Genomic DNA, 14,260 nt, shown 5'->3' with positions numbered 1-14,260 from the left:
GTAATAATTAGGGGAGGATCTATTCATGTGCAGTTCCTCCCCTTGAGGGTGCTGAAATGGACATCCCACTCAGATGTTTATAGCGGAGCTCTGCCAAGGGCTCTGGGGGCAGCCTAAGTTGCAGTTCAGGAGGAAGGTTGGAGATTTTTTCTCAGTTATATTTTTGGCCTAACTGGGGTCTGGGCTCCATTCTGCCTGGGGTCCTTTGGGAGTGGTTGAGGGCTCCATACTGTGGTACTCCTCTCCCAAGGTGGAGAGTGGTTATCCTGGGAATATTTTGGCTTTGGGACTTTTATATGGTAGGAGCCTTGCTGGACATCTGGGCCTTTCCTGGATTCAGGAAACGGGGAACCCCGAGATTGAGATGCCCAGGGATAGGGAAGATCTGCCCAAGAAGTGGTGGTGACCTATTGCAAAGGGCAACTCCAGTGTTATTTCCTTGTTGGGAACTAGAAGAAGTTATTTTTGAAGATCTGGCAGGAAGTGTTTTCTGCCCCTCTTCCTACCTATCCATGGACCTGAGAAGCTGCAGTTCCAGCTAGGATCCCTCCCAACAGGGATCCCCTCAAAAAGGAAAAAAAACTACTAAGTGTGAGTAAGAACATAATTACTATTTGGAGGAAACCCATCTGGAGAGAGAGGATTTACTCTCTGTGCAGAGACAGGAGTTTTGGCCATCTTAGATGGGGTTTTCCCGATTATCTAAGGGTTCCTCTGCCCACTGCGACTATCATTTTTCTAAATCCAGGAGGGAGAAAAGTTCCCTTGCTTACTTAGACTCCTGCACAGATAAAGGACAAAGGATTTGTAAAAAGCGCCAGGAAGACTGTGGTGCTAGAAACATTTTTATTGTGCCATTATTCACTCGGGTAGATTTTCTAAATTTGCGCGATCGCGTACTTTTGTTCGCGCACCAGGCGCAAACAAACGTACGCTGGATTTTATAAGATACACGCGTAGCCGCGCGTATCTTATAAAATCCGGGGTCGGTGCGCGCAAGGGGGTGCACATTTGTGCACCCTGCGCGCGCTGAGCCCAGCGCGCGCTGCCTGTTCCCTCCAAGGCCGCTCCGATTTCGAAGCGGCCTTGGAGGGAACTTTCCTTCGCCCTCCCCCCACCTTCCCCTCCCTTCCCCTACCTAACCCACCCTCCCGGCCCTATCTAACCCCCCCCTTACCTTTGTTCCACGATTTACGCCTGCTAAAAGCAGATGTAAATCTGCGCGCACCAGCGGGCTGCTAGCGTGCCATTACCCGACCCGGGGGCTGGTCCAGAGGCCTCGACCACGCCCCCGGGCCGGCACCACACCCCCGGCCACACCCCTGCAACGCCGCGTCATTTTAGACGCGCCCCCGACACGACCCTTTTAGAAAGCTCCGGGACTTACGCACGTCCCGGGGCTCTGCGCGCGCCGGCAGCCTATGCAAAATAGGCGTGCGGGCGCGCGAGGGCCCTGCGCGCGTAAATCCGGCCGGATTTACACGCGCAGGGCATTTAAAATCCGCCCTTCAGTGTTTTCAGTAAAGACTTTAATTTTCAGCACTAATTCAGTGGCTCCAGCTTGCTTATTTGGGCACTCAGCACTCAGTAGACAGAGATTACCCCTCTCCCAGGAAATTTCAGGAAGGAAGTTAGTCACCCCTATACTTCCCATAGAGTGACTGACTGGGTTATAAACTGGTTGAGTGGAAGCTGACAAAGGGTAGTGATAAATGTAGCTCTCTCCAAGAAGGTGGATGTTACTAGCAATGTGCCTCAGGGATTGGTCCTTGGACTGGTTCTTTTCAACATTTTTGTGAATGACATTGTGGAAGGATTGTTAGAAAAGATTTGTCTTTTTGCTGTTGTTACCAAAATCTGCAATAGGCTAGACAGCCAAAAAGATGTGGAAAATATGAAGAGGAATCTGGCAAAACTCAAGGAATGGTCTAGAGTCTGGCAGCTAAGATTTAATGCTAAAAAAATGCAGAGATGTGTATTTAGGCTGTAAAAATCCAACAGATAGGACAGTATAGAAGGTGAAATTCTAAGCATGAAAGAAGAGCGGGGTCTAGGGGTGACTGTGTCTGATAATCTTTAAGCATCCAAAAAGTAGATAGAGCAAAGGCAAAAGCCAGAAAGATGCTTGGCTGCAAAGGTAGAGGAATGGTCAGCAGAAAAAGGAAGGTGATATTGCCCCTGGTGAGACTTAATTTGGCATACTATGTACAATTATGGAGACTATACCTTCAAAAGGATATAAATCGGTTGGAGTCAGTCCAGAGGGTGGCTATTAAAATGGTTGGTGTTCTTGATTCTAAAGCTTAAGAACATAAGAATTGCCATGCCTCGACAGACCAAGGTCTATTGAACCCACCATCCTGCGTCCAACAGTGGCCAATGTAGGACACAAGTCCCTGGCAGATTCCATAAGGTATTCTAAATCCTTCTACTCTCTCCCAAAGGATACCAATAGCTAGCTTTAAACTACCTGTCTAATAGTGTGCTATGGACATTTCCTCCAGGAATTTCTCCAAACTTCTTTTAAACCCTACTGTGCTAGTCACCTTGATCATGCCCTCTGGCATGATACTAAAAATACTTTCTACAATCAGTTTTGAATCTGCTGGTTTTAGCTTCATGGAGTGACCCCTAGTTTTAGTATTATCCTTAGGGGGGCTTAAGGCAATCTGATGCCTGAGGAGAGGGATAAGGTGTTTTTCAGCACAGGTCAAATCATTGAGCAGACTAAGGGAAGGGGGGGGTCCCCTTGGAGTTTGGTCCTTTTGATGATTTCAAATGCTACAGAAGAAAGAAAGCAGAGGTCAGAGTTCCCAAAGGAATATCAGATAGTGATAAAATCTCTAGGAAGCTGGTAACCCTGCCACACAATCCCAGGAACCCTACGAGCTGCCTCCATTTCCCCAGCATTTGCCCCTTGTGTGTGTGGTGGAGTCTCCAGATTGGTGCAAGGGTATTAGGTGTTCTAGGTGAATTTTACTGCCTTGCACCCCTTATCCCAGGACAAGCAGGATGCTAGTCCTCACATATGGGTGACATCGGTAATGGAGCCCTATGTACGGAAAACTTCTGTAAAAGTTTCTATGAAACTTTTGACTGGCACCAGAGTGCCTACTGAGCATGCCCAGCATGTCATGATATTCCCTGCCACAGGGGTCTCCCTTTAGTCTTCTTTTTTCCGCGAAGCAATTAGCCTCGCGGTTATCAGGAGTCCTGTGGGATTCTCCACATATTTTCCTTACGGAAAGCTTTAAAAAACTTCAAACGCAGAGGGTCTCCCTTAGTTTGATCATCGCGGTGAGTTTTTCCCGTTCTCGCGGTTCCGTGCCGTTTTTTGACTAAAAACAAAATTTACCTGAGCCTTAGGCCGTCGACGGCTGCCCGGCCACAAAATGGCTACAGGTTTTAAAAATGTCCGAAATGCGCGAGAAATATGTCTATTACAGACCCTCACCAAGACTGTGTACTTTGCCTTGGTGAAGGTCATGATGTAAAAAATTGTCCCTTATGCGCTACGATGACCTCGAAAGGTCGACGTCTACGGATGGACAAGATGGAGCAATTATTCAAAATTCAACTGATTACTGCTCCATCTACTTCCACACAATCGTCTCCGGCTGGGGCGATTAGGAAAGTAGTCTTGAAGAAACGTCACTCCGGTGACTCGGGAGACGCTCCTTTTTCCTCCCCCCTCACCATCGTCCAGAGCGTCCACATCGAGTAGCGAAAAAGGGCGCGAAAAAGATAAACATCGCCATCGGCATCGCAGGCCGCAACCAGCAACCATCGCTCCGATACCCGGCGAGCCATCGGCGGAAGACGGGGCACCGAGTAAGAAAGCCCGGCTCCAAAGTAAGGCTTCCGAGCCACCGACAGGCCAACCCTCGCCGATTCCGGCGGAAGGAATCGTACCTCCTCAGGGCCCTGAGGTCGTACTACTGTCGCCACCACCGCCTCCCCCCATGGGTGCTCTGTTCACATCATCCATGCGGGCGGAACTTGACAGTTACATACGTCAAGCGGTTAAGGATGCCTTTATCGAGGCGATGCCACGGCCTGCCACTCCGGTTCTGCCATCGACACCGGTCATAGGAGGATCTCCGGTTCCATCACCGATTCCTTCACTACCGATGCCAAGGAAATCACCCGCTCTCCTCGATGGCACCGATTCCATTGCCGGTTCTACCTAGGCCGCAGCCACCGGATTCAGCATTGCCGATTCCCGAGTACCATCGATTCCACCACGGCCATCGATCCCGATGGCACCTTCGATGCCTTCTCAAGAGTCCATTTTTCAACCATTGATGGACAAACTGGACTCATTAATACATTGCTTCTCATCTCTACCACATCCTATAGATGTAGATGACAGTCAAGAGCCAATACCAGGTCCTTCGGGTGTCCCACCACCCCTCAGACCTCAGACTCCACTTTCTGAAATGCCAACTAAGCCTACTAGGCCGTTGGAGCTCCCTCTGGATGATAGTGACGAAGAATTCTCCTCGGATGAAGACCTCCTTTCTGAGCCTTCTCCCCCAGAAGATAGAAGAAAGTCACCACCGGAGGATCTCTCTTTCTCCAACTTTATTAAGGAGATGTCTCAAACAATTCCCTTTTCTCTCATCTCTGAAGTGGACAGCAGACAAAAAACCTTGGAGGTGCTTCAATTCGTAGACCCTCCCAAGGAAATTCTTGCTATTCCTGTTCATGAAGTTTTACAAGAACTTATGTACAGGATATGGGAACACCCTGGGTCGGTAGCAGCTGTTAATAAGCGGGCGGATGCCACTTACCTAGTACAACCCATCCCGGGGTTCCAAAAAACTCAACTACCGCATCAGTCAGTGGTGGTCGAGTCGGCCCAAAAGAAGGCCAAAAGATTAAAGCAACATGCCTCCATACCTCCTGGAAAGGATAATAGGTTCTTGGACAATCTTGGTCGAAAAATCTTCCAAGCTGCTATGCTGGTAGCTAGAATAAATTCATACCAGCTTTTTATGAACCAGTACCAGCGTGACCTATGGAAGCAAGTTGAATCCCTGTCTCAGCAGTTACCTGACCATCTTCAGGAAGGTTTTCAAAACCTAGTACATAAGGGCCTAGAGGCGGGGAAACACGAGGTTCGGGCCACGTATGATTCATTCGAGACAACCTCCAGATTGTCTGCAGCTGGAATAACAGCGAGAAGATGGGCCTGGCTTAAATCTTCAGAGCTGAGACCAGAGGTACAGGAGCGCTTGGCGGACCTGCCCTGCTTAGGGGAGAACCTCTTTGGCGATAAGGTCAAGGAGGCAGTAGCCACCATCAAGGACCATACAGAAACCCTCAAACAGCTTTCTCAGCTGCCACAAGAGGTACATCAACCTTCTAGGAGGCCTCCAAGAAGGGAACAAAGAAAGCCATATTACCGCCCCAGGCGGTATTATCCGCCAGTAGCCAGGCCCAGACAACAAAGACCTGCTCAACGGCCTCAGCCTCGCCAAAGACCTGCTAGGCCTCAACAACCTCCGCCTGCGGCGTCCACTTCCGGATTTTGAAGTTCAACCAGAGGGCATGAGTCATTATCAAAATCCCTATCCACAAGTACCGGTTGGAGGCCGAGTTGCTCACCATCTTCAAACTTGGACCTCCATCACTACAGACCAATGGGTACTCTCAATCATATCTCAGGGGTACCACTTGGACTTCCTCACTGTACCAAAAGACAATCCCCCTATTCCGTCTTGGACAGTGTCTCATCATTACACAATCCTGCAAGCAGAATTATCTACCCTCCTGACTGCCAGGGCCATCGAAAGAGTTCCCAGGCCTCAGTGGGGCACAGGATTCTACTCCCGATATTTCCTCATTCCAAAGAAAACCGGGGGTCTACGTCCTATCCTGGACCTAAGAAATCTCAACAAATTTTTAAAGAAGGAAAAATTCAGGATGGTGTCCTTAGGCACCATGCTACCTCTTCTTCAAAAAGGAGATTGTCTAGCAGTAGCGGTGGCACATCTTCACAAGCAACAAGTACATGTGTTCCCCTACTTGGACGATTGGCTCATCAAGAGTCATACACAGAGCGGAGCTGTCACTTCTCTCCATCTCACAATAAGATTGCTTCACTCCTTGGGATTTCTCATCAATTACGACAAATCCCAGCTCACACCATCTCACCAGTTGCAGTTCATAGGTGCAGATCTCAACACCATCACAGCAAAGGCTTTTCTTCCGAAAGACCGGGCTCAATCGCTCGTTCTCCTAGTACATTCTATTCGCAATCAATATACAGTCACAGCTCATCAGTGCCTCATCCTACTCGGACACATGGCCTCAACAGTTCACGTCACTCCCATGGCCAGACTGACCATGCGACTAATGCAATGGACACTCAAATCTCAATGGATTCAAGCCATTCAACCACTGTCCACTCACATCCAGATAACACCAGAGCTGAAGTATTCCCTTCTCTGGTGGACATCACCACTCAACTTGCTCAAAGGCCTACCTTTTCAACAACCAGTTTCACAAGTGACTTTAACTACAGATGCGTCCACCTTGGGATGGGGAGCGCACATTGCTCATCTGAAAACACAGGGCAAGTGGACAAGCAAGAAGCTTCCTTTCAGATAAATTTCCTGGAGCTTCGAGCTATACGCTATGCTCTATATGCATTCAAGGACTGCCTTTCACACAAGACTGTTCTGATCCAAACGGACAATACAGTAGCCATGTGGTACATCAACAAACAGGGTGGTACGGGCTCGTACCTCCTTTGCCAGTAAGCGGCTCAAATATGGGACTGGGCCCTAGCACACTCAATTCTACTACGGGCCACCTACCTAGCAGGCATCCACAACACAGTAGCGGATCGCCTCAGCCGTCACTTTCAACCACACGAGTGGTCCCTCGACCCAGCGTTAGCAATCAAGATATTTCAACGCTGGGGTCAACCAACAATAGATCTCTTTGCGTCACATCTGAACTACAAAGTGAACAATTACTGCTCTCTCCTCTTCCGGCAGAACAGCTTACCAAAGGACGCGTTTGCCCGCCATTGGAACTCAGGCCTGTTATACGCGTATCCACCAATACCGCTCATAACCAAAACCTTAGTAAAGCTACAACAGGACAAGGGGACAATGATACTCATAGCCCCATATTGGCCTCGACAAGTATGGTTCCCCACACTGCTAGATCTCTCAGTCAGGGATCCAATTCGCCTGGGAGTAGCTCCCAATCTCATAACTCAGGAACAGGGTCAGTTGCGCCATCCCAACCTTCAATCCCTGTCCCTGACAGCATGGATGTTGAAAGCCTGATCTTACAACCATTCAACCTTTCAACTAATATATCTCAGGTACTTATAGCTGCACGTAAACCTTCCACTAGAAAGAATTATTCCTACAAATGGAAACGGTTTACTTTATGGTGCACTCAGAAAGATTTAGATCCTTTCACTTGCCCCACTACCTCGCTACTAGATTACCTTTACCATCTCTCAGACTCTGGTCTTAAGACGTCATCTGTAAGGGTACACTTAAGTGCAATCTCAGCTTATCATAACAAGCTAGGAGATACATCGATCTCCACGCAGCCTCTCGTCAGTAAATTCATGAGAGGCCTAACTCACATTAAACCTCCAATTCATTCCCCAAGCATTCAATGGGACCTGAACGTAGTTTTAACCAAGCTTATGCGTTCTCCATTTGAACCCATAAATACCTGTGACCTTAAATTCCTTACTTGGAAAACGGTATTTCTTATAGCCATTACATCAGCTAGAAGGGTCAGTGAACTACAAGCACTAGTAACTTACGAACCCTTCACGAAGTTCCTTCATGACAGAGTAGTCCTCCGTACACATCCAAAATTCCTTCCTAAGGTTGTCACGGAATTTCATTTGAACCAAACCATAGTTTTACCTACATTCTTTCCTAGGCCTCACTCTCACCAGGGAGAGAGAGCCTTACACACTTTGGACTGTAAGCGTGCGTTATCTTTCTATTTAAACCGCACTGCAGCCCAAAGAAAATCAAATCAGCTGTTTGTGTCCTATGATCCAAACAAACCAGGTAAAGCAGTGGGTAAGCATACTCTGTCAACCTGGCTAGCAGATTGCATACAATTTTGTTATGAAAAAGCAGGCCTTACTCTCCAAGGGCGAGTAAACGCACATTCAGTCAGAGCAATGTCAACCTCAGTAGCACACCTTCGTTCTGTACCTATTCTGGACATTTGTAAAGCAGCAACATGGAGTTCTCTTCACACCTTTGCAGCTCACTACTGTCTAGACAAAGAGGGAAGACGAGATTCAGCATATGGACAATCCGTCTTAAAGAACTTGTTTCCAGTTTAATCCCAACTCCTTCTACATCCAACCTGCTGTGATTTCGACTGATTCATTTCAATAACAATACCTTACGGTCATTTCAGCACAAAATGAATCAGCCTCTAGCTTGCTAATCACCCATATGTGAGGACTAGCATCCTGCTTGTCCTGGGATAAAGCAAAATTGCTTACCTTGTAATAGGTGTTATCCCAGGACAGCAGGATGTAGTCCTCACGAAACCCACCCGCCACCCCGCGGAGTTGGGTCCGATACGTTTTATTGTTTTATTTTTGGCTAACGCTATTTGCTACAAACAAAGACTAAAGGGAGACCCCTGTGGCAGGGAATATCATGACATGCTGGGCATGCTCAGTAGGCACTCTGGTGCCAGTCAAAAGTTTCATAGAAACTTTTACAGAAGTTTTCCGTACATAGGGCTCCATTACCGATGTCACCCATATGTGAGGACTACATCCTGCTGTCCTGGGATAACACCTATTACAAGGTAAGCAATTTTGCTTTTCCTCCCAGCCCTCACCAGGGTCAATCCTATAACCTCACCCTCCTAGACATATCATCAGCCTTTGATACCATAAGCCACAATATCCTAATGAAGCGACTATCAGATATAGGCATCACTGGCTCAGCCCTCCTCTGGCTCAAACCCTACCTAGATAACAGAACCTACAGAGTCAAAACTGGTAATGCAGAATCCACCCCCATCCACTTAACCCAAGGTGTCCCCCAAGGATCCTCCACCCTCTTCAACATATACCTCTTGCCCCTTTGCCAACTCCTCACTGACCTTGACCTCAAACATTATATTTATGCAGATGAAGTTCAGATCCTCATCCCCATTCAAGAATCCCTATCAAAATCACTTAAGATCTGGGAAAATTGCCTCTCGGCCATAAACACCCTTCTCACCAATCTACACCTGGCATTAAACACGTCTAAAACTGAACTACTAATCATATCCCCACAAAATAATATACCACCTTCCCCAAGCTGTGACCCCTCCCTCTCCCCGATCACTCTTCCACACAGCATAGAAGACCTCGGTGCTACCATCGACCAACAACTCAACATGAAAAAACACATCAACACCACCATAAAAGATGGTTTCTTTAAACCTCAGGTTCTTAAAAAATTAAACCCCTGCTTCACTTCCATGACTTCCGTACAGTCCTTCAAGCAACTATTCTCACCAAACTGGACTACTGCAACTCCCTCCTACTCAGCCTCCCTTTCACCACCAAACCCCTCCAAATGCCACAAAATGCAGCAGCCAGAATACTCAACAACACCCGTAAATCCAACCACATTACCCCTGTCCTCAAGGAACTCCATTGGTTCCTCATCTCCTCATGCATAACCTACAAAACCCTTACCATGATCCATAAAACCCTACACACTTACAACATCCATTGGCTTGAAAACTCCCTTCACTTTCTATCCTCCGACCGACCCACCAGATCCGCCTACAGAGGCTGCCTATTCACTCCCTTACCCAAAACCACACATTTTATCTCTACGAAACAACGAGCTTTCTCCATCACGGGCCCCCGCCCTCTGGAACTCCATGCCCCCCGACCTCCACTTAGAGCGATACACACAAAAATTCAAAAAGAAACTTAAGACATGGCTCTTCAAACAGGCATACCCTGAATAGATTCTGTTCTCCCCCCCCCTCCCTCCTTTGCCTCTCTCCCCCTGCCCCCTTCCTTACCTCTAATCCATCTACCCTGCATTCCAGCTGTATAATAGTTGGTTTTTTTCCTCCTCTATATATAAAGTTCTCTCTCCTCAGTTCTTTTAGATTCAGCATTCTGCGTTCCTTGACTCCCCTTGTTCTCCCCGCCCCTGTGTTTTGTAATTTCTGTTAAGTTCATTGTAAACCGATATGATGTACCCACAAATACCTGTATAAAAAAACCTTAAATAAATAAATTGTACATTTATAACAGATTTTACATGAAAATGATATTCATAGTCTTCTAAGGTAAAAATATCACAACATGTATATTATTTATCCATGCACTGCTATGGTTTCAACCAGAAAATCTTGAAAAAAAAACCACTTTGAACCCATATTGTATTAGGCCTATTATAAAGTATGTTTGATGAGTGCTTAGCCCTCAGAAAACTGTGTGTAAACTATATTATAATTACAATTTAGTAAATCTTCCATATCAAAACAGAACTAAATGCCAGCACTCTTACAATAATAACCCTACCTAACACTGCAAATATTACACCAGACCCTAAAACATCAATACATTACATGATCCATGTACTAGATAATCTGTAATTGATCAACAGAATAGTGACTTATCATTGGATGAAGATGATTGGAGGACTATCTGGGAAACTACACTGAAATTATCTAAATGTAATAAAGTTTCGCATATAGAGTGAGATGTATGAACAGCACAGTATACCTTGGTGAAGATTTGATGTCATTTGGAAAGAGGAAAATCTCAAAAGGATTACATTTCGTACTATGTTATCTCACCCTAGCTTGATGGTACCCTGTTATAGAGTACATCAAGCTGGGTGAGAGAACATAGTAGGAATTTCATCTTTTTGAAACTTTCCTCACTCCAGATGACGTCAAATCTTCACCAAGGTGTACTGTGCTGTTCATACATCTCACTCTAAATGCGATACTGGCCCCTAAACCACTACTAACATCTCACCTTGACCTCTTAAGTGGCCCTCCTATAGAGGAGGGCCACCTAAGCAGTAGAGGAGGACCAGAAGGCTCATCTGCACACTGCTCCCAGCATCCCCTGGGAGAGGAGTCCAGGGGTCACCGCAAGCGATCCAGGGATTGACTTCCACAACCCTAGCTTCCAGAGGCCTCGCACTCTTTGCAGTAGAGGAGGACTGGAAGGCTCATCTGCATACTGCTCCCAGCATCCTCCAGGAGAGGAGTCCAGAGGTCACCGCAAGCGATCCAGGGATTGGCTTTCAGAGGCCCCGCACCCTTTGCAGTAGAGGAGGACCGGAAGCGCGCGCACGTCGAATCTCAAACCCTTCCATTAACTGAGTGAAGATTAATTTAACAGTGGTTAAAGAGGATTGGTAAGTATACCTTTCAGAAATTTCTGGCTTATAAAAGTTTGGTGAAAGGTGGAAAATAAGGGATATCTTCTTTAGAGTTTGTGTGTGTCTGAGGTATTAAGCAAGCCAAAGATAGTTAATTCTAGTGTCTGTCTTTCCCACCCACTCAACCCTTGATTTTTAGGCACGACACTTTCTCATTAAAAATCAATCAGGGTCTTATCTAAATCATACTATTGTACCAGCCCTTATTGAAAGCTTAATCATCCTCTTGTAGGACACTAGCTGATTAATTAGTAAATTCACCTGTAAATTTAAAAGTACTCTCATTCCAACTCCCTTAGTATCCTAAACCTAACTAGGAAATCAATAAAACTAAGATGAAGGCAGCAGTCCAGCAGCAAGAGGGGGGCTTTCCAGTCTTTTGCATTGAGTGTCACATGTATGATTTTTTACCCCCTGGTGAGAGATTGTATGTGTGCACTCGGTGCAAAGAGCTCCTGGCTCTCAGGGAATGAGTCCGATCTCTGGAGGCTAGAGTAGCAGACTTGGAGGAGCTGAGGGAGACAGAGAGGTACATTGATGAGACCTTCAGGGACATAGTAGTCAAGTCCCAAATCCAGTCTGGCAGCCCCAGTGCTGCCTTGGATCAGAAAGGTCTCCCAGTAGGAGAACATCACCCTGGTGTAGCAGGAAGTGATCCTGTAGCAAGGACCTGCTCTCCAGGTGATGTATTGTCCTCTCGCACTGAGGACAAGTCTCCCAGGGCTACTACCCAGGAGGGAAGGGTTAAGCCAGCCATCATAGTTGGTGATTCGATTATTAGAAATGTAGATAGCAGGGTGGCCGGTGGACATGAGGACCGCCTGGTAACTTGCCTGCCTGGTGCGAAGGTGGCAGACCTCACGCATCACCTAGATAGGATAACAGACAGTGCTGGGGAGGAGCCGGCTGTCATGGTACATGTGGGCACCAACGACATAGGAAAATGTGGGAGAGAGGTTCTGGAAGCCAAATTTAGGATTTTAGGTAGGAAGCTGAAATCCAGAACCTCCAGGGTGGCATTCTCTGAAATGCTTCCTGTTCCACCTCCAGGTCTCCAGAGGCAGGCAAAGCTCCAGAATTTCAATGCGTGGATGAGATGATGGTGCAGGGAAGAGGGATTCAGCTTTGTAAGGAACTGGGGAAACTTTTGGGGAAAGGGGAGACTTTTCCGAAAGGATGGGCTCCACCTTAACCAGAGTGGAACCAAGCTGCTGGCACTTTCAAAAAGGAGATAGAGTAGCTTTTAAACTAGAACAAGGGGGAAAGCCGACAGTCACTCAGCAGTGCATGGTTCGGAGAAATGTATCATTGAAGGATACTAATGAAACAGGAGAGTTAAGGCATCCCAACAGAGAGGTTCCATTAAAAGCAAACATAGTCCATATGCCTATATGCAAAAATAACTGAAGCTAATGATTTCCGAATTATCCCAAACAACTGAAAAGCAGGTTAATACAAACAAAAAACACACTTTGAAATGTCTGTTTGCCAATGCAGAAGTCTAAGAAGATGGGAGAGTTAGAGTGTATAGCAGCAAATGATGAGATTGACATAATTGGCATCACAGAGACTTGGTGGAAGGAAGATAACCAATGGGACAGTGCTATATCAGGGTCAAAATTATATTGCAATGATAGGGAGGATCAACTTGGTGGGGGTGTGGCACTTTATGTCAGGGAGGGTTTAGAATCCAACAGGATAAAGGTCATACAAGAGATTAAATGTTCAGTAGAATCTATATGGGTAGAAATCCCATGTGTGTTGGGAAGTGATAGGAGTATACTACTGTCCACCTGGACAAAATGGTCAGACAGATGATGAAATGCTAAGAGAAATCAGGGAAGCAAACTAATTTGGCAGTGCAATAATAATGGGAGATTTCAATTACCCTAATATTAACTGGGTAAATGTAACAACAGGACTTGCTAGAGACAAAGTTCCTGGATGTAATAAATGACTGCTTCATGGAGCAATTGGTTCAGGAACCAAAAAGAGAGGGAGCTATTTTAGATGTAATTCTTAGTGGAACACAGGATTTGGTGAGAGAGGTAACGGTGGTGGGGCCACTTGGCAACAGTGATCATAAAATGATCAAATTTAAACTATAACTGGAAGGGGGACAATAAGTAAATCTGCAGCTCTAACACTAAACTTTCAAAAGAGAAACTGATAAAATGAGGAAAATAGAAAAAAACTGAAAGGTGCAGCTGCAAGGGTTAAAAGTATTCAACAGGCTTGGACATTGTTTAAAAATACAATCCTAGAGGCGCAGTCCATATTTATTCCACACATTAAGAAAGGTGGAAGGAAGGCAAAACGATTACCGTCATGGTTAAAAGGTGAGGTGAAAGCAGTGGCGTAGCCAGAATTGATTTTTTGGGTGGGCCCAAGGTTACCATGGGTGGGCTGTAGGCATGCAGGACTACTAGTTTTCTTACTGATAAATAATGCCATATACTGCACCCTAGAATGGCTTTCTAAGTAATTTGCAACAGTCATTATGCATCATGTATGAAACTTTAAAATAATTTACTTCAATTATTTCAAGCATTAAAAATTCCTTATTAATCAGAATTTATTTTATATTTATTGCAGTTTATATATGCACAAGTATAGAAAACAATCAGATCCAATCATGTAATAAAACAAAAATGAATGTATTTTTCCTTGAACCATCTTTGCAGAAAACCAGAAATCTTCATAAATACAATAAAATATAATTAATCATCAGAACAGGTGCAGCACAGAGCAAGGGTAATTCACATTACAACTAATATGAAAAGAAAATTTCAAATTCTGGTGTCACCTCAGCAAAAAATAACCCTCCACTGCTA

Source organism: Rhinatrema bivittatum, chromosome 3 (genome assembly GCF_901001135.1).
Source record: "Rhinatrema bivittatum chromosome 3, aRhiBiv1.1, whole genome shotgun sequence".
NCBI classification, from domain to species: Eukaryota; Metazoa; Chordata; class Amphibia; order Gymnophiona; family Rhinatrematidae; genus Rhinatrema; species Rhinatrema bivittatum.
Note: the sequence above shows the minus strand (reverse complement) of the source record.